At 32.3% G+C, this 21,642-nt stretch overlaps 1 long non-coding RNA gene across 1 annotated transcript in view; it reads right to left on the bottom strand.

The window, feature by feature from the left end:
- Positions 1-8,010: 8,010 nt before the first annotated feature.
- LOC145683463 (uncharacterized) overlaps positions 8,011-21,642 on the bottom strand; it is a 151,984-nt gene continuing 138,352 nt past the window's right edge. The window contains exon 3 of the long non-coding RNA XR_014131111.1: positions 8,011-9,370. This is a non-coding gene — a long non-coding RNA (uncharacterized LOC145683463). The remainder of the gene's footprint in view (positions 9,371-21,642) is intronic.

Genomic DNA, 21,642 nt, shown 5'->3' with positions numbered 1-21,642 from the left:
TCATATTGTGCAGTAATGACAATATTAATTATTTTTCATGAGTCTAGTTGATCAGTGAGAACTTGGACAAACATTAACGTGGTGATTCTTTACGCAATGACAAGCGTAAAATACATTTTAGCTGTTCTTTATACTTCACAGCGATGAAACATTCTAACAGTGTGTTAGAGTTTCCTTCCTCGTCTTCCAATTGAATTGTCTGTGTACTGCGCATGCGCCAGTCAATTTCAATGAAAAATCATAAATAACCCTGATACTTTCTATAATAATTACGAAAGAACGTGTAATAAAATCTATATCAACAACACACATCATTCATCAAAGTAAAACGTGTTCATGAAACAAATTAATAGATATATTATATCAAAGTAAATTAGGTTTAAATTTTAGGCAATAGAAAATGTTATTCTCTAATAAGAACTACTACTGGAAGCCTTTGCCACAACCATTACTGGTTACCATAGCCGAGTGGTCTAAGGCGTTCGGCTTATAAAGCACCATTCAAACTAAGTTCGAGTCTCCGCCGAGTACAGCACTTTTTTCTCTCTTTTTTTCACCTGTTCTCTATGTTTCTGTCTGTGTTCTTGTCTGATTCGATTAAATAGAATTTCGAATAGACACCAATATATATGATAAATAATCATTTATTTGCGAATCTGCACTCGTACAATATACATTTTCGAGATTTTGATTTTGGAAATGAAGTTTATATAATATTTAATAGTAAAAATAGTAAAATAAAAAAAATATTTGTATAAATATTGATTAATTAATTAGAGTTATACATGGCTTTCCAACCAGGATTATATAGAGAGGACTTACTTCTAAGTGCAATCTGAAAACAAATATTTTTGAGTTTTAATCTGACCCAAAGTTGGTAACTTACAGCATAATTTATACATGATTGGTATTGTAATTTTTATGTTTTTATTATAATCCTCTATAAGTTATGATTTTACCAATTCTAAATGTAGAACGAGAAACTAGTGTAATATTATATTTGTTACGAAAAGCTTTTAAGCAATGATGCTTTCAGGACGTGATCTGAGGGAGAATTTGAGACCCCTCTCGAGCTAAGAAATTTCCGCCTTCACGACCATATATTCGATCGTGCTCAATGTGGACTACCAATATTTGGCCTCCACCCGCATATTGAAATTCCCCCCGAGGATAATTTTCTGAAGTCACTACTGTTTATAATGTAGTTTTCCGTTACAAATCAGAGGATAATGGAGTAGTGAGTATACTTCATTTTTTTTTTTTTTAGCTATGGATTTAAGATTCGCAATTCATATAATGTTCCGTTCTAATCGAATTTGAAACAAAAGAAGTTTTCAATGAGTTACTCAAAGAAATATTTTCAGCCTCCGGATGAAAATAGGAAGACACTTAAAAAAGAAACAACTTGCTCCCGGGTTTGAACACACAAACATGCGATTGATAGTGTATCGACCCCAACCACTCGACCGTTTTGTATGCCTTTGCACATTTTCTTTTGCCTTTTGTGAAAGCAGTTTACTGTTCCATACTCGCTTTTGTTTATTCCGATACGACTATGAGTTCTCAGTAAATATTTGGACGTTACAGCTCTTGCAATGTATAAAAGTGTTTTTAGAATAAATCACAATCGATATGATGTCCTAATAACATACGTAAAACAGGTTGAATTCGTGAAATGATTGAGGTTGGAGTGAGCGTAAATGTTTTCATAGTTAGGGGCCTGGATATGCAAACCCGCTTAATGTGGGGATTTAATTTTGTGAAATTTGGTACCTAATTCCAAACTTTGGTTACGTTCTGTAAAATGGTAGGAGAGCTATTTCTAAATTATTTTCAATCAATAGTACAGGTTTACGCTTAGTACAGATGAATAACCATATAAATTAAATACTTTCGTTTATTATATAAAAAAAATAAGATCGATAATTGGGATATTAAAGTAAGGTTAACAGAACAATCAACGAAGACAAAGAGGAATGGTGTATTACTTCCTGATGATTTAAGATGGTTAATAATTGGGTCTAGTGGGTGCAATTCATAATTTCTTGTTGGCACCTGACTGGTTAAAATATAGAAATGTTTATATCTATTCTAAAAGTCCGAATCAACCTAAATACCAAAAACTAATACAACTTTTTCGAGATATAGAACGTGATATTAAATATACGGTAGCAATAGTAAAAGGAAACAACGAAGGGATAATTTCGCTAGATGAATTTCAGGATGATTTTGTGATAGTGTTTGATTATTTTGTTTTAGAAGAACAAAACCATGTAAGGGAATATCTTACTCGAGGTCGTCACAAAAGTTTAAACTGTATCTATCTCGGACAAAGCTATTCTAAAGTTCCCAAAAATTAATTAGAGATATCGTAAACTTTCTTTGTGTCTTTAGATAGAACAATGTGAATTTAAAACACATATATAATGCGTTTATTGGGTCTGATATGCCTTTCGAAAAGTTACAATATTTATGCAGTAAGAGTTGGGGAGAAGAAAATGGTTTCTTAAAATATATTTGGCTAGGAAAACGATAATGGTAAATATAGAAATAAAACTAAAAAGTTTCTAAAAGTGTAAGTTAAACATAGATCAACGTAGGCAAACATGTATATTGTGTTACGTTTTGTTACGTTTTGTTATGTTGTTATGTTTTTATTTTTCTTTATATAATAAATGGATGTTAATAAAGCTAAGAAATATGTAAAGTTAAGAGAAGAACATGTTAAAAGATTTAATGAAATTAAAAGGCTAATCGAAGTAAATATGAGAAATATAAAGAACAAGATCAGCCTGTTATCGATGAAAAAAAGATTTAAGACGAGATATTTCAAAGTAGCAGAAGAAAATAAATATCTAATTCAAGGGTTATATTCAGTTGTGCACAAAATTGGAAGGGTAAATTCAATCTTATTAGTGACACATTCTGTGTATGACAGACCTATAAGTGAAAGTGATACACCTATAACAGAAGAAACAGAACAAAGGACAAACCAAATTAAATATCAAGTAAAAGAAGCAGCGTCTTTAGCAACTACTCATTTTGGTCCTACGGCTTCAAGATACTATGCAACTAAAAGTGATCAAAGTTTCGGAATACAACTATATGATAAAGATGGGAAAATCATATATATCATAGGGGATACACAAGTTAAAATTCATGGTGATGCTTTAGTCATTAATAATGGACATTACACAGGAACAGAAGGTTTATGAGAACTACTAACAAAACATAATCCAAAAAACTGAGATGATAATCTAAAATAATATACACAAATAGTTATTGAGTCAAACGTTGCAATTCATAAGAATAATCCAAATACAAAAAGAACGGTCTAGTAAAAGCAAAAAATATAAAGAAATCATCAAACCTATTTGGGATTAATATATATAGCCAACTTTTGCTCCAACACCTACAAGAAAGAATACAGGATAAGTAATCAAGATATATAACGAGTTACCGAGAAAATACATATGGATGGATGATGTTAGAAAACTAATTGAACGATTGATTGTTATAGATGGAGAGGAAAAAGCAAGAAATAATAAATTCTAGAATGAGAAAGTAGGTGTTATGGATATGATGAATTCTAAACTCTCGCAATTTGTTCCTAATTATTCAAAAGTTGAATGTTATTTGATAAATATATTGAATACGTTGCCACCAAAATTTTGGAATAATGAGATGTATAGAAAGGGACTAGTAAGTGATTTGATTAATAAATTTACATTTGTGTTACATACTCCAAGATATAGAGCTGCGGTCAACCTTGGGCCGCTGTCATGTTTTGAAAAGAGCATAGCAATACACACCTCTTTGTGGGAACATTTTTGGAGCGTAATCTACCACCTCTATTTGGAAACTTTTAATGGTAACTCTGGTAATGACTGTCTAAATGGAGCCGTCAGTCTAATATGGAGCCGTCTCAGAGACTGAACGGGTGTGGCGATGAGGAGTGTTACCAACTTCAATGATCCACTAAGATACATTCCAGCCTTCAAGGAAACTTGACGTTTTAACTGGCATGTACTAAGCTGAAAGAGACGTCGATGATGAAAATAAAAGAAATATTGGAATCAAGAAAGCGGGAGGGAACGGAACCCCCAGAAAACCTGTACACATGGCGTTTGTTCTACGTGATACCCACTCGGCGGGAGCTGTGTGGTACCATTAAATTCTCATTACTTCAGTAATAACTAATAATAATAATAATAATAATAATAATAATAATAATAATAATAATAATAATAATAATAATAATAATAATAATAATAATAATAATAATAATCATAATAATCATAATAATAATAATAATAATGGTATAAAAATTTTTAAACTTGCCCTAAAATTAGACAAAGCTTACATAATAATCGGGATTTCGCGGAGTGGGCATACCCCCAAGACACATCTCTGCAACTACCGAAACTTTAAAAAAAAGCATTTCACTAAAGTTTCGTGTAGAAAATATTCTACTCTACTGTTTAAGGAAAATAACACTAATAAAGTAACTGAATATCACTGACTTCAGGCATATAATAAGGCATATAATAAACTAACTTTTAGGATATGCGAAAGTAATTTAAAAGGTTTGCTAAAAAAATACATACAACGACCAGAATTCAGTGTGCTTTGAAATACAAAGTAACAAAATAGCATATGAGATTTAGTCTTCAGAGGAATTGTTACTTAAAGAATGCACAAACACTATTTCGAGAATTGATTACGGCCCTTTTCTTTTCGTCTTAGTTCTCATCTGCAAAGTGAGACGATAATTTGAGTTAGACTTGTCCGGTCTTGAATTAAAATGTTAATTATCATCCAGATTTTTTGTTTTGTTTTAGAAACTAGATGAGTAATTGCTCTTTTCGTGGGCAACATTAAACAAAACCAAAATATTTTTGCCAAATGTCACATTTATTCTTCTAATGGTATGACCTGAGCAATAATAAGCTCTGAACGTTTAATCTTCTACGAGGTAAGTATTATTATTATTATTATTATTATTATTATTATTATTATTATTATTATTATTATTATTATTATTATTAGAGTATTATTGTTACTATTATTGTTCCTGAAGATTTGATAGTTCGAGTATTGAAACATCCGAGTAATAAAAATCTGAAAATAACAAAACGTGTAACATCGACGGTCAATCGCAACCGACATTCTTAAAGCAAAAGAATATATACTTGCTCGCCGTGGATTCGATCCGAATACATCCAGACTACTGACCGAGCGCTTTGACAACTGAACGTCTATCACTACGCTGTAAGTAATTCGTCTTTGATACGTTTAGGTTAGGTTTCTTTGCCTCCGCTTACAAAGATTTACCTTATATTTCTTCGTTTTAAAACATCTTTCCTATGTCATTCTTCATGATAAAAACAAATAATCTGCGGCACAGTTTGTATTAATAACTTGAGTTTTTCTTCAACCTTTGGTTTACAAGTTTTTTTTTCTTCTCAACACCAAATTACATATGTAACACATTTCAAAGCAGTCGCATTTACCTAATCAAAGATTTCAGTCCGTCTCGATTCAAGAAAATCAACAACAAAAAAGTTGAACTAGCACTTTGGCTTTTCATGAGTTCGTAAAGACAATTCCGCAATTGTTGCTGGTGTGTGTGTGTGACCACCTCCTACTATGTTACTATTTTGGTATTTTTAGTACAAACTAATTCTTGATTTACGAAGCTGAAAATCTATGCATGATTGTCTTATAGATAAGATCGTCTTAAGATATTTATAATGTAATTGGTTAAAATTTCTTGTTTGATTTGTAAATGTCTTCAAACATGCCTAAATGTCTTGAAAGGTACCAAAATCATCTAAAACAAAATGAATAAAAGAAAGTGGTATAATAGTTAATCCAAACCACAAAATTATTATCGTAAATATGTAAATGTATATGTAAGTCTTGTGTCAGAATATTTACTTATACCACACCTCCATGTAGGTACCTACAACTATACCTATAAAAATAGTATGTGCTACTATTAATGCAAACGCATAATTTAACTCTCAACTGACAATAAAATGATCGTAAACAGAAAATATTTTATACATTCTGCATCAATTATAACTTCTTATGACTATGTCACTAGATTTACGAATGTTATTTCTTATTGAATCTATGATGGACAAAATGAGTAATGAAACCCCTGTCATCTCTCTGTTATATATCTTGAATGGTTTTGGACTAAAATGGAAAATCCGAAAAAAAATATAGAGAAAAAACGTTATCTTAATCAATTCAGTAAGTCGTCCTTTGCCGAATTATGGAGGTTTTCTATTGAGTACATATTTTCCCATAAAACATACTCTTCTTACTTTGTAATTCGGTCACGTGTCCATCATGAAATTGGCAGCATTGAAACGACTGGCTCTATGATACTCTCTGTATGTTGGAGACCCAAGTAATCTGCTTTTTATTATAATTATTTTCATTACTTATTTTGTAATTGTTTATTTAATAGGCTGAGTAAACCGAAGGGTCAGAAAGTAAAATGTAGTGAATTGACAGTAATTTCAATAAATATACACAATGCTGTGGTATTGGTTCAGCCCTTATGATCATTGTTGACACGTATGTCAGTCGATTATTTCCGCTAAGGCTTCTTATTCATTTTTCTTTACTGTGAGACTCTTCCGTGGTTCAGTCCATATGGATGCAGATGTCCTTAAGTTTAGCCATGTCTCCGAATATTTTCTCTCTCAAGTAGCTTTCAGAAAATTTAGAACGTGTAACAATTGGATACGTGTTGGAATGTATTAAAAAGAAAGGTACATAATATAATGTAACAAGTATCTTTCTTTGTTGCTTGCTTGTAAACAACACTTTTCAAATGTGCAATCGGTCGCTTTTAATGTTTCAGTGCTGAGTGTAATGGGCTTGAGAGTGTTGATATTTTAGTCCTTTTATCTACTAACATTTTATCTTATCTCATCTATCGTCATATGTGAAGGAAAGAAAATAGAAAGACAAATAACATGCCTTATCGTTTTAGGGCTAAATAATATGCTAATAGAAAATTTTAGTTTGGGACTTGGGGAACTAACATATTTATTTTATAGACTATTTTCGTATTCCAGAAATATGTTCTACTTTATATTAATTATGAAATATAAAATAATACGAATGGCATAATTCTTATCAGCAATTCAAGTGCCTTTTGGTATTTAGTACAGTTTTGTTTCAAAAATATTTGATTTCGTGTATGATCTGAGTTCGCCTCTTTGCAGTGGATCTGATAGTGGTCAACGTACACAAGTATTACTATATTGTATATAAGAATGTTTGACACATTATCCATTACAGTTATGTGATAATCACTTATATATCTGTGAGAAGAATATATAAAATTGAACTTTCCAATTAAAAATAAAATTCTTATACAGGGTGTCCGGAATGAAACTGACGGTATTTAAGATACATAAGAAAAAAACATGCATTTTAAAGGAGAACTCGAAACGTTTATTCGGCCATACTTACAAGTCATTCTAAATCAATGAAACTCCACGTGATCTCCATTTGTAACTCATACAATGTCTACCCTGAACTCAATCTCTGTTCAAGTATTCTATAACCTCTGAGGTGTTACTGAAGCAATCGCATTCCTAATATGGTTCTTCAGTTCATTAAGGTTTCGCACCACTCCACCAGAAAGCACAAGATTTTTCACATACCGCACAGGAAGAAGACCAGGGGGTAACATCAGGAGAGCGTGGGGAGCACCTAATTGGCTTATGTCGGCCTATCCAACGGCCAGGAAATTCAGTGTCGAGGTACTCCTTCACTTGTAGGCTCAAATGTTGCAGGGAACCATCCAATTTGATTATCAATTGAGGTTACAAATATTGTAACTGGTGAACAGCAAAGTGTTGAAGCATGGTTTCCTTTTATGGTTTGCTCTATGAAAAACAAGGTGCCTATAACTACATTATGTGTTAAAGCACAGCAAACATTCCATTTGGGACTGTTTCTAGAATGTTCTATGTACGCATGCGGATTTTCAGATCCCCATATCCTAACATTGTATCTTTCAACACAGCCAGACAAGAGAAAAGTTGCCTCATGAGAGAAAACAACCTTCAATAGGGAATTATGGTCATAATGAATTCTGTACAGAATTCCAGTAGCAAATGTTGCTCTGTGGCTTATCGTTGTGCTTAACGAAGTTGGTGAAACTAGCATAGAATAAAAAATGCTACAAGCATACTCCTTCTGCTCCCATGACAGGTTCCCTTACCGGACAAGTAAGCCAGTCGTGGGCGAGCAGTTCTGTAACTCAATTCGTTCTGGGTGTAGTGGATGGCGTTTCATAATTTTTACAGAAGCTTATTACTCATAGTAAATTCTTAGTCATAAAAAATACGAATGCCCAGTATTCACATTTGTGTTTTTCTAGTGTAGCGTGCATTTCATCTAAGTGCATTCAGCAAAGTATTTCATCCGATTTTCTCAAAATGCCCCATAATAGACCACTAAACCCTGGTGCTATCAGGAAAGTTGTTGCCTGAAGAAGAGAGTGAAGAAAAATAGGAGAAAATTTAATCTCGAACTTTATGACCAACTGGTTCCTTCTCACTTGCATTGCCGAATGAGTAGCCACATTTATAGCGCCATCTTCGGCCGTCAATGTCAAATTTCCTGAGAGTTCCTATCAATCATGAAGAACGACAGCTTTCTAGAGTCAACAAAACATGCTTTTACTGATCAGCATCTCAGAGATAACAGCAACTTACTGCAACAATACCGCCTAGATATTTATACGGAGCATTGTATTCAATGTGATAAAGAAAAATAATAACTTAAAGTAAGATTCTAAAAACATTTTGGTTTAGTGTATTAAACCTCCCACAGAATAAACTACATCAAATTTCCATTTTTGCAGAAGGATTATTAGGTATGACGACTTTGTATCTTTTACAGAGACATTTATACGTGTAATTTTTCATTTGGAAGATATTCGATATTTAACTTTACATCTAAAACAGAAAAACATAAAACTGTGTCCTATGTCATTTAATACGAGGTTTTCAACACTTGTCTGTATAATATAAATTATAGTCAAAATATAATGGAAAAATTTTTTCATTTTTTTTCACCATAGCAATTTTTTTCAGTCTTTGCAGTATGAAAAGTATTTCAGTATTTCAGTCTTTCAGACTCAGTATGAAAATGAGCCATTTAAAGAAATACTATGGTACCAAATTAAGATACACAAAATGAAGATAAGAAAATGATGTTCTCATTAGGGTTAAAGTGGTCCATTTTAGCTATGCTTTTCCTCCTCATCTATTTTAAACACAAATTCAGCTTCTTCTATTCCTCTCCCACTTGGTCCCACGGCTGCTTTCAATGCCTGCAAAAAGTAAAACAACACGTAATATGGCTTTCTTGTAGATTCATAAATTAATATACGAATCTTCAGTTTTATTATAATCGAAATGAAAATGAAGAAGACAATGAAATTATAGTAAAGAAGTGAAACCGCAAATAAATAAATTAATCCATTAATCTATATTTACCTATACATATAGCTATATTAAACTCGGTCTACCATAATCAAGATTAAGAGCTAAAAAATTAACTTTCAAAGTACAGTTTAAAAAATACAAGCATTTGCCAAATTTTCATCTGTAAAAAAATGTAATCAAAGTATCTAATTCCTTTCGTAGTGGTAGTGGCCCCGTTATATTGCGTCGAGTCAGCAAAAAAATTCGTGACGTCATAGGTCAAAGGCCAATGACCTTGGCGTGGAGTCAATGACCTAGGGGTACTTAGGACCACCCCTCTAAATGTTGGCAGAGTTACCTTGGCCCAGAAGCTAAATTTTGGCAGGGGTACATAGGACCACCCCCTTAAATTTTGAAAATTGCAAAATCTAAAAAGTGGTAGCCTAGGAAAAGGGTATGTATCTCTATTAGTATTAGAGGTCGAACCTAGTTCCCTTTCATGGGTAAAAAATTGCCAAAATATAAACGTAAGCAATACATTGTACCACGTGTTTGGTTTTTAACCTAATTTTTCCCCTGGATGAGGTGTTATTACCTCATATACTTATATGGGCGTATACAGAGTCCATTCCCTTTCAAAAGGTATGAGTATATTCGTGCACCCTTCAAAAATTTGGGAAGTGTACATTGGCCCACCCCATATATTTAGGAAATTGTACAATTTAAACATTTGGTATTACAGTACAGGCCCCTAAAATAGATCACTATAGATTTGGGTGGTCCACCTCGTTCCTTTTTAGGGGTACAAAATTGCCAAAATATAAACGTAAGCAATACGTTGTACCACTTGTTTGGTTTTTAACCTAATTTTTCCCTTGGATGAGGTACTATTACCTCATATGGTTATATGGTCATGTATACGGATCCACTCCCTATCATAAGACGTAGGTACATTTGTGAACCCCTTTATTTTTGCGAGGGGTACCTTGGTCCTCCACATTAATTTTATAGATTGCCCAATTTAAACATTTGGTATTATAGCATATTACCCTAATATAGATCACTATAAATTTTGCTGGTCCCCATTTTCCATTTTAGGGGTACAAAATTGCCAAAATATAAACATAAACAATACGTCGTACCACGTGTTTGGTTTTGGTCCAATTTATTCCCTTGGATGAGGTCCTATTACCCATATGGTTATATGGTCATTTATATGGGTTCATTTCTTATCATAAGAGATGGGTACATTGATGCACCCTTTAAAAATTTGAGAGGGGTATCTTGGCTGATCCACTCAGTTTTAGAAATTGTTTAATATAAGCATTTGGTATCATAGTACAGGACTTCAATATGTACCACTATAAATGTGTATGGTCCACCACGTTCCCTTTCATGGGTAAAGAACTACCAAAAATCAAATTTTGGGGGTTATTGACCCCCTTTGATAAGAATTTAGCACGTTATAGGGGTATGTACAGAGGTTTATTATCTTTATACGTTTATGTTCCCTTTTAAATTTTTGAATTATCAAATAACTAAATTTGGTAAACGTTTTCTAGGACCCATTTAAATGTGGGTGTCCCTCTTATGGCTAACTATTAAAATTTTAAAGCTTATTGACCTATTTTATCTTTTTTGATACAGCTTTATTATTGAATGAGTACAGAATTTATTACTTTTTCATAAAACACAGGTGTATTTATGTACCAATCTTAAATTTTGGGAGCGGTACATTTCTTACTGTTAAATTAATAATTGGTAATTGTTCTTAGAATTGGGTGGTATCTCTTTCTGTGGGTGAATCATTATCAAATATGAGTATGGTCACGTGATCTGTTCTTGGCAAATGATGGGATTAGCTATCCAAGACAATGGTACACTTAAACTTTGTAGGATAATTTGAGAATTGTCAAAATGAAATTACGTAATTGGATTTTATTATTACCGCCAAATATAAACGTAAGCAACACGATGTACCATGTGATTGCCCTTGAGGAAGTAGTGTAAAGGGATTCATTTTCTTTTCCAAATTCGTGGAAGTTATCAAATAAAACATTTCTAGACAACAGTTGGTTCTGCTAAGATAAACAATTGATCTCATTGAGACCTAACTACAACATGTAATTATATGATTAATTCTGAGACTTAGGTATGTCGAGAGAGGTACGTAGGACCATTCTGTAAATTTGGGAATTGTGATAAACAGAGTTTTATTATGAGGCGCGAAATTGGAAACATTACTTTGAACGTTAGTTACGCTCATAGTCTAAGATCATTGGTGGTGATTAAATTAACCTGAGTTTTCAGAAATCTGATAGGTACCTTATTAAATCTTGTGACTTATAGACGAAAGGCAATACATGCTACAACACTGAAATTTAATCACAAGGTGATGTAATCTGACACTGGCACAGTTATTGTTGATGCAATTTGATTGGCTGATCACTATCTTTCATGCAATCTGATTGGTTGCAACCTGATTACTGATGATTTTCAAATCTTTGCTGCATTCACTTTTAAGTTTTAACATTTAAAAATCTTGGTTTGAACACTTTTGAACAACATTTTGTACTCTGATAAATATGATCAAAACCGTTAATTTGTTAATCGAATAGTTATAAACCGGATAATGTTGAATGGTTAATCGTGAAACGTGAAATTATTTTAGCTGAAATTTTTGGTTTGAATTTTTTTTTCGTTTGAAACTTTTTTTTGGAAATTTCTATTTCAAATTTTTGCTTGAGTTTTCTGTTTTAAAATTTTGTTTGAATTTTTTGACAATTTTTTCAGTTCCGTTTGATTTTTTTCAAACATTTTGTTTGAATTTTTTGACAATTTTTTCAGTTCTGTTTGATTTTTTTTCAAAAATTTTGTTTCAAAATTTTGTTTGAAATTTTATCGTTTGAATTTTTTTGTAAATTTCTTCCGATTTTTTCAATTTTCTTTGAAAATTTTTTGTTTGAAAAGGTTTGAGATTTTTGTTTGTAAAATTTTGTTCCAAAATTTCTGATTGAATTTTTTAATTTTTTTTTGAATTTTTTCCTTTGAAATTTTTGCAAAATTTTTTGCGTCAAAATTTTTTATTGAAATTTTTTCAGTTTTGTTTGAAATTTTTTCGTTTGAAACTTGTGAAATATTTTTTAATATTTTTTCGTTTCAAAACATTTTTTGTCTGAATTTTTTTGAATTTTTTCGTTTGAATGTTTGTTTGAAAATTTTTGTTCGAAATTTTGGTTTGAAAATATTTGTTTCGAAATTTTTGTTTTATATTTTTCGTTTCAAATTTTTAAAATTGCGCACTCATTGACAATAACAGGAACTGATTAGAACAAAAACATCTGTCAATACTGTTTATCATGATGCAACAGTACACGTCAGAATAGAGTAATTCACCTTTACCAGTTTTGCATCATCGTTCGAGATAGTATTCTTCATGTCATCATCATGGCTACTTGTCTGCAGTTTCTAAACTCACGTGATGAAATTATTTACCAATTTGCAACAGATCATATTTTATAGAATCTTAGCTAGCCTAATGATCCCTACAAAGTTGGGGTTAAAAATCGTAGTGTAGCTTGAAAATGATAAGAATATAATATTATCAGCAAGATATTTACCCATGGAAGCTTCAAAACAAGAAGTACTATTGCGTTTTTTTAAACAGGGAATCTGTATCTTTATGCTATAAAAGACTCGTTGGACGGAGTCATCAATTTGAATTTAGTACACAGCCTGATCTGTGAATATTGTTTCGTCAGAAATTGTGCTCAAATCATTAATTGAAACGTCAGCACATTCGATGTCAGCCGTAGCTGTATGAAATCATCAATGTAAACGTTAGCAAATACCGTGTCAGCTCATAAAATCATTCGAGAAATTGGGTTTCAGCAGGAAAGATGTGTATTTCTAACGATAAAGAATTCCTCTTCGCAAGCTATTATCCAATAAATATATTTCAAACAAAACATGTCATGGTTGATATCTGTGCTACAACATTTGAATCTGTGATTCGATTGGGCAAACCAGAACAATTTGGCGTACAACTGAACTTTAAAGAATGGCAGATATTATGTTCACAAATCGACCAAATTAATGATTATTTTCATGATGAGCTAAATGTGACCATAGTCAAATCATTAGACTCAAATCATGAAGTTGTGCTGTGTACAGCTAGTGATGGGCAGTGGGAAAATTCCCGGTATGAAGAAATTTAAAAAGCGGAAATATTCCCGGTTTTTTTCCTTTCCTATAAATTCCGGAAAAGGAATTTATTTCCATTTCTTTACTTTATCTTCCAAATAATAAGAACCATATGACTAATTACTTTATTTTAATATATTATGATTTACTTCCAGGTTTTAAAGAGTTTCGAGGTTAAAAAATTTAAATTTATTTGACGGTACTTTATATAGCTAATAATATGATTTTGTAAGTTCCATTTTCATTTGCACTGTAAAGTAAGGTAATTGTTTAGTATTGGGGGTGCCAAAACTAGAAAAAAATAGGATGATTTATGGAAGAAATGAGTTGATAATGATGTTCAAGTAGTGAAAAAGTATCGAACACATTTTTTTACGGCAGTAGGGGATTTATACAAAACGGAAAGATAAGCGGAAGTGATGTATGTAAGAAAAGAAAGTGAATTGTTGGTAACGAATATAGAAAACAATGTGCCATGCGAGGTTCTAACCCGCCTTCATTCGCGAACGCTCGCTCTGCAATGCTGTCTGATTTTAATGTTGGTTACGTAATTTACCGTATGAAACCACAAAACAATCGCAATTGGAATAAAATATGGAAAAAATGTAGGTGCAAAATATGACCCCCAATGTTAATGAACAGCCAAAATTACCAAAGTACTAATTTACAAATGATGAAAAGGATCCATTTAGTACAGTAATTTAGAATTATGTAGAAATAGAGATGAAGTATTATTAATAAACCCTGAACCACCTTTAGTAATAGTCGTCGGTCTGTCTCCTCTCTCTGACTCGTATTTCTGAAGAGGTACTCGGACTTCTTATACATGTTAATTAACGTATGTTATTATGAGGAATAGGTAGAATGAAAGATCGTGTATGGCAATGTTACGTGCTAAAATATAAATATAAGTAAGTATCTTGCAAATTTTGTGAACATGTATGCGCAAATGTTGATAAATTGGTGAGTCATGTATCTTCTAGCATTTACCCAATCTAATTGCTTCAAAACATTTATAAATTTAATGTGTTCATAATATCAGTAATAGAGTCAAGTTGAGCAAATCCACTTACATATAAATTTAAACTGTTACTATATAATTTTTCACACATATTTAATTGATAGATAATATTATAAATAAATATACATTTATGCGTACTCTCTAAATATAATAACATGTTAATAACGTAACATAGTACCGTTCAGAATATACATTTTAAAGAATCCTCTGTGGATAACAGTAATAATATGTTGTGATATAAAAATTAATTCAATTTTGAAATCATAATATAGTAATAGAATGCAATTTTCTTTCTCATTGAACATAAATTCCCGGATGAATTCCCATTTTGGGAATTTTCCCGGGAATATTCCCAGGTAATATTCCCGAAAAATATCTTCCCGGGAATTTACCCATCACTATGTACAGCTCTCGAGAAGAAGATGGTGCTGTTACGTAAAAAGAGTACATTGCATGAAGCCCGCATCATAGTGTATCTAACGCAAACGGAATGGAAAAAAATCATCAATGTATTCCAGTGTGTTAAACATGCAGTGGAACTGTGCAATAAACAAGTATATTCCTGAAAAATGGGTCACGCATCTTGTACAACATGTATTTAGATGTTGTGATGGTTGTCAACAACGTTTGTGAATGCATACCTGTATTGATAAAAAGTTTATTTGTGATCAAATGGACATTGAGTTTCCACCAATTGACATTGCAATAGACCTTAAAAGACTTCAGTTGGAATTAAAATTATACGCTAAAGACAAACTAGTGCAAGAAGTTCAAAATTACGTTGTATCGACAATATTCAGATTCTTTATCCAGATTTAGAGAGTACAATGTTACAAAATGAATCGTTTCAATGATTTGTGTTTTTCATTTCAAGTACACCCCAATGTTCTTACGTGTACAATTGCATCATTATAAACAGTATTTCCACATGTTTTTGTTCTAAACAGTTCCGATTCTTTATCAATGAGTGCACAAACTTAAAAATTCGAAACACAAATTCAGACATAAATTTCGGAACTAAAACTTTCAAATCGAAATTCAAACAAAAATTTTCAGTTTTGAAACAAAAAAAACTTTTAAAACAAAAAACTTTTCACTCAAATTCCAAACAAATCCTGAAACAAAATAATTACAAACAAGAATTTCAAACAAAAAATTCAAACAAAATAAAAAATCAATAAAAAATTTTGAAACAAAACATTTCACAAACAAAAATTTCAAAGAAAAATTCAAACAAAAATATTGAAACAAAATTAAATTACAAAATTTTGAAAAAATTGTCAACAAAATTTCACAAAATTTTGAGAAAAAATTCAAAAAAATTTGAAACAAAATTTTCAAACTAAATGTTTGAAACGAAAAAAATTTCAAACCAAAAATTTCAACTAAAATAATTTCACGTTTCACGGTTACCCGCAGACATTATCCGGTTTTAACTATTCGATTAACAAATAAACGGTTTTGATCATTTTTATCAGTGAGTACAAAATGCTGTACAAAAGTGTTCTAGCCAAGATTTTCAAATGTTAAACCAAACTTAGAACTGAATGCAGCAAAGTTTGAAAATTATCAGTCAATCAGATTGCACGAAAGATAGTGATCAACCAATCAGATTACATGAAAAATAGTGACCAGCCAATCAAATTGCATCAACAATAACTGTGCCAGTGTCAGATTACATCACCTTGTTAATAAATTTCAAAGTGTTGCAGCATGTATTGCGTTTCGTCTATGTCATAAGATTCAATAAGGTACCTATCAGGTTTCTGAAAACTCAGGGTTAATTCAACCACCACCACTGATCTTAGTTTATGAGCTTAGCTAACGTTCAAAGTATTGTTTCAAATTTCGCGTTTGAAAGAAAAATTCTGTTTATCACAATTCCCAAATTTACAGAATTGTCCTTCGTACCTCTCTCGATATACCTAACTCTTAGAATTAATCATATAATTACATGTTGTAGTTAGGTCTCATTAAGGTAAATTTTTTATCTTAGCAGAACCAACTGTTGTCTAGAAACGTGTTATTTGATAACTTCCACGAATTTTGAAAAGAAATGTCCCCCTCCCAAAATTTAAGATTGGTACATAAATACACCTGTGTGTTATGAAAAAGTAATAAATCCTGTACTCATTCAATAATAAAGCTGTATCAAAAAAGGCAAAATAAGTCAATTACCTTTAAAATTTGAATTAGTTAGCTATAAGAGGGACACCCACATTTACATTAGGTCCTAGAAAACGTTTACCGAATTTAGTTATTTGATAATTCCCAAATTTAAAAGGGAACATAAACATATAAAGATAATAAACCTCTGTACATACCCCTATAACGTGCTAAATCCTTATCAAAGGGGGTCAATAACCTCCGAAATTTGATTTTTGGTAGTTCTTTACCTATGAAAGAGAACGAGGTGGACCATACAAATTTATAGTGGTACGTATTGAAGTCCTGTACTATGATACCAAATGCTTGTATTAAACAATTTCTAAAACTGAGTGGATCAGCCAAGATACCCCTCCCAAATTTTTAAAGAGTGCATCAATGTACCCATATCTTATGATAGGAAATGAACCCATATGCATGACCATATAACCATATAGGTAATAAGACCGCACTAAAGGGGATAAATTGGGCCAAAAACCAAACACGTGGTATAACGTATTGCTTACGTTTATATTTTGCGAATTCTGTACCCCTAAATAGGAAGGAGGTGAGCCACCAAAATCTATAGTGATCTATATTATGGTCCTATACTATAATACCAAATGTTTAAATTGGGCAATTTCTAAAATTTAAGGTGTGCGGCAATGTATCCCTTCCAAATTTTTAAAGGGGTGCAACAATATTCCAATATCTTATGAAAGGGAATGGGCTGTTGTATACGCCCATATAACTACACAAGGTAATAACACCTTATCAAAGGCATAAATTAGGTCAAATTACGTAAAATTTAAGTTTTTGGCCATTTTTACCCATGAAAGGAAACGAGGTGGACCCCCAATACTAATAGAGGTATATACCCTGGTTGTAGGCTACCATACTCAATTTTTAGATTTTGCAATTTCCAAAATTGAAGGTATTGGTCATATGTAGCCCTGCCAAAATTTAGAGGGTGTGTTGGTAAGTACCCCTAGGTCATTGGCCCGGGGCCAAGGTCCTTGATCTTTGACCTATGACGCCACAAACATTTTTGCTGACTGGATCCATTATAACGGGGCCACTAGTAGTTTTGTTTAAAGGTTTTTATAGAAAATGTGTTTTTAGAAAATGTGTTTTTATCAGCATTTCAGAAGGATTAAATTGGTCGAGCATTTGAAGTACTTCGTTGTCAATTGAATGGGTGAAAAACGTAACAATTTAGATAACATTTTGTCATATATCAGGTAGGTTCATAAATTAAATTTGCACAACAAAAATTAACGCGACCGCTGAGATCAAACCGAAATATATTTATACGTAACATATATTATTGTTTGCAATCGCTCGTTTCTTAAAAATTCGGGATCAGTTTACTAACTGTTATGTATATAACAAAGTATATTTTCTTACACAGTCAATATTTACAAGCACTAAGTTGTCAACAAAACGTAACCTCAGTGGTTGCTTATTTAAATAAACATATATACTTATGAAATGTATCGTAGCGGACATAACTCCTTCAACAGGTAATGGCAACTGGTTTGAAACCAAATGCACAGTGTTAAAGTTAAATTTGTCATATCTGTAGTGTAGTGTAAAGAAGAAACAAAACTCTGAACCAAAGGTATACAGAGATTGCTCTTTAAAAGCAACTTGACGAACTGGATTTCGAAACGAAGAAAAATTATATAGAAATGTGCAAGTGAAGGCAAAGAAACCTAATGTAAAAACATTAAAGACGAATCACTTACTGTATAGTTATCATGGTTCAGTGGTCGAGTCGCTCGACCAGTAATCTGGTCCTTGGATACCAATCAAGACGAAATTTCTTTTGTTCAGCTTTAGAATTTTTGGTCGCAATAAAACACGCTTGATTATTTTCAGATATTTGAATACTCAGGTGTTTCAATACTTGAATTATTAAATCTTTAGTAATAATAATAAAATAATCATTATATTATTATTATTATTATTATTATTATTATTATTATTATTATTATTATTATTATTATTATTATTATTATTATTCGTACATGATGAAAAGCTAGGAACTCATCATCGCTCAAGTCATACTACTGTAAATAGAAACATGGCATTTCTGAATTATATTGTGGTTTTCTTTAATATTGATCACGAGAAGAGTAATTATTCATCTCGTTTTAAAACAAAAGAAACAAAATCGAAATGACAATTAACATTTTACATTCGAGATTTGACAAGGCTTTCTGAAATTATCGTCTTGAATTGGAGATGAGAATCGGGACGAGACGAATAGTATAATAAGGATTTGTAGTCTTACCTTGATTCTTCAATAGTGTATATTCATTTTTTAAGTAACAACTGGTCTATAGACTGAATCTTCTATGCTATTTTGCATTATTGTATTTCGGAGCTCACCGAATTATGGTGTGTAGGTATTATTGTAGCAAAACTTTTATAATTACTACTACATATCCTAAAACTTGGTTTATTATATTTTACTTTTCAGTGATACTCAGGTATTTTTATTACAGTTATTTTCCCTGAAACGTACAGTAGAATACCATCGAAATGAAACTTTAGTAGAACGCTTTGTTTGATATTTTGGTAGTTGCTGAAGTGTGTCCGAACCCCTCCCCGGAATCCCGACTTCTCGGTATGTTTTGCCTAATTTTAGAGCAATATGAAAAAAAATTATACTTTATTATTATTATTATTATTATTATTATTATTATTATTATTATTATTATTATTATTATTATTATTATTATTATTATTACTGACGTTTAGGAAATTTAATGTTTCACCCTGTTCTCTGCTTAAGCTTTCTTTATCGTGTTTCTGTCGCAGAGCCCTCAGCTCGGGAGCTTGTGTCCCAGGATCTATCACGGTTCCCGCGCAGTGGGCATTGTACTGCAAAATGCCGTGTGAATAGGTTTTCTCGGGGTTCTGTTTCCTTCCACTTTCTTTATTCAACGATTTATTTCATTCTTATTATAGACGTCTCCTTTAGCTTGGCCAGCATAATAGTGGGACATAAAACTTAAAAACAATTTTTCTTACAGTTCTTGTGAGTTCAGTAGCCCTGCTTTCTGCATGAAATGTTACTGGGAAAAGTTCGTTTAACATTTAGCTGGTTGTAGGGACGTACCCCGGAGGTATGTCCTGGTAATCTGGAAACCTTTTTTTCCAATCTCGACTAATTTGTAACTTTTGCCTAATGTTAGAGACGTGTTTGCAGATTTTAATACAATCTGATTAGATTTTAAACTTGAACGGCATGGAAACTGCCATTATCCATCTCAGCAACTGACCCTAAAACTATGGATTCAATGCGAATATTGATCTTTCCAATTATTTTCAAAATGTCACGTCTCCCATCTCCAATCTTTGCGACGCTAAAGATTCCTTACCCTCCCGAGTATTTCTTTTCAGATTGTAAGACATACATGTATCAATTTAGTTGGAATTAAACCAAGGATTACATAAATGAAGACTACAGGGGAAAAGGGAGGTAAGTCAAGATATGGTCGAAAATGAGTTAACAGCAGAATAATGTAGCCTGAAAGGTGTAGTTTGCATGCACTAAATCTCACGGTAAAAAGGAAATGAGCCACTAAGAAAGTTAATGCTAAAGACTTCGCCTACAGGGGAAGAAGTAGGTAAGTCAGTGGAAAAAAGGTCAATTGTGTAAAATCATAAACAACTGACTTACCTCCCTTTTCCCCTGTAGTCTTCAAATATATTGCAAAATAATTAAAATTAATGGAGGAGACTCTTGAACAAGAAGTGGCAGAAATCAGCGATTGACCACTGCAGAGCAAGGAACGTTAATAGAAAGTTAGAAGCGTATTTTGCCTATCGATTAAGCGTCCTAAAAATTCATATCATCTCTATTCTTAATCTACAACTAAAACAGGAAATGGTAACGATTAACCATTTCCTGTTTTTGACGTTGATCACTATGGAAGAAAAACTGTAATAGATAGCAAGTCAGTGTTTCCTGTAATCGATTAACCGATCCAAAATTAACCGAATATTAAATTTCATCTCCATTCTTAACCCTATACGAAAACCGGAAGTGTTAGATATCAACCCTTTCCGGTTTTACCGTTGATCACTGCAGAGCAAAAACCGTAACCCAGTTTTCTACAATCGACTAAGCATCATAAGAATCCAATTCATCTCCATCCTTTACCTTCTACTAAAACCGGATCTGGTAGATATCAACCACTTCCGGCTTTACGGTCATTATAGAATGAAAACGGTAATAGATAGCAAGGCGCGGTTTTCTGTAATCAATTAAGAGCACCAAGAATATAATTATATCACCAATTCACTCTCTCTACTAACACCTGAAGTGCCATAAGTCTACTATCACATCCGACTTCAATATTCATTAAGAAAACATTATGTGAGCCTGCTTAGCGTCTTCACCAGAGTTTATTCAATACTACACTGGAGGCTTTGCCCTCAAACTCACGAATTTGTTCGTTCTAAGGCTTTGCGTTTGAAACCTGAAATCATAGCGATCCCTTGGCCTACGGTTTCGCACTTTACATACCTCCAAGTATACTGCATTTCAGTTCAAGTACCTGGGGGCTTCCCACGCCACTCCGTTTGTTCGACTTATGGCCTTGCTCCTTATACACCTGCAAGCATATCAATTTCAGTTCAAATACCACGTTTTATGCCTCCAACCTTATGGAATTCCGAAATAGGGACCACAATCAAAAATGCTGAAATTGTTAGGATTACTTAGTAAGATTTATAATAATATTGTAAGGTAGTACGTCCGTCCATAGGTTCGTTACTCCACACAATAACTCTTGA

Source organism: Thermobia domestica, chromosome 4 (assembly GCF_964235325.1).
Source record: "Thermobia domestica chromosome 4, izTheDome1.hap1.1, whole genome shotgun sequence".
NCBI classification, from domain to species: domain Eukaryota; kingdom Metazoa; phylum Arthropoda; class Insecta; order Zygentoma; family Lepismatidae; genus Thermobia; species Thermobia domestica.
This window is presented reverse-complemented; position numbering and strand designations above follow the sequence as displayed.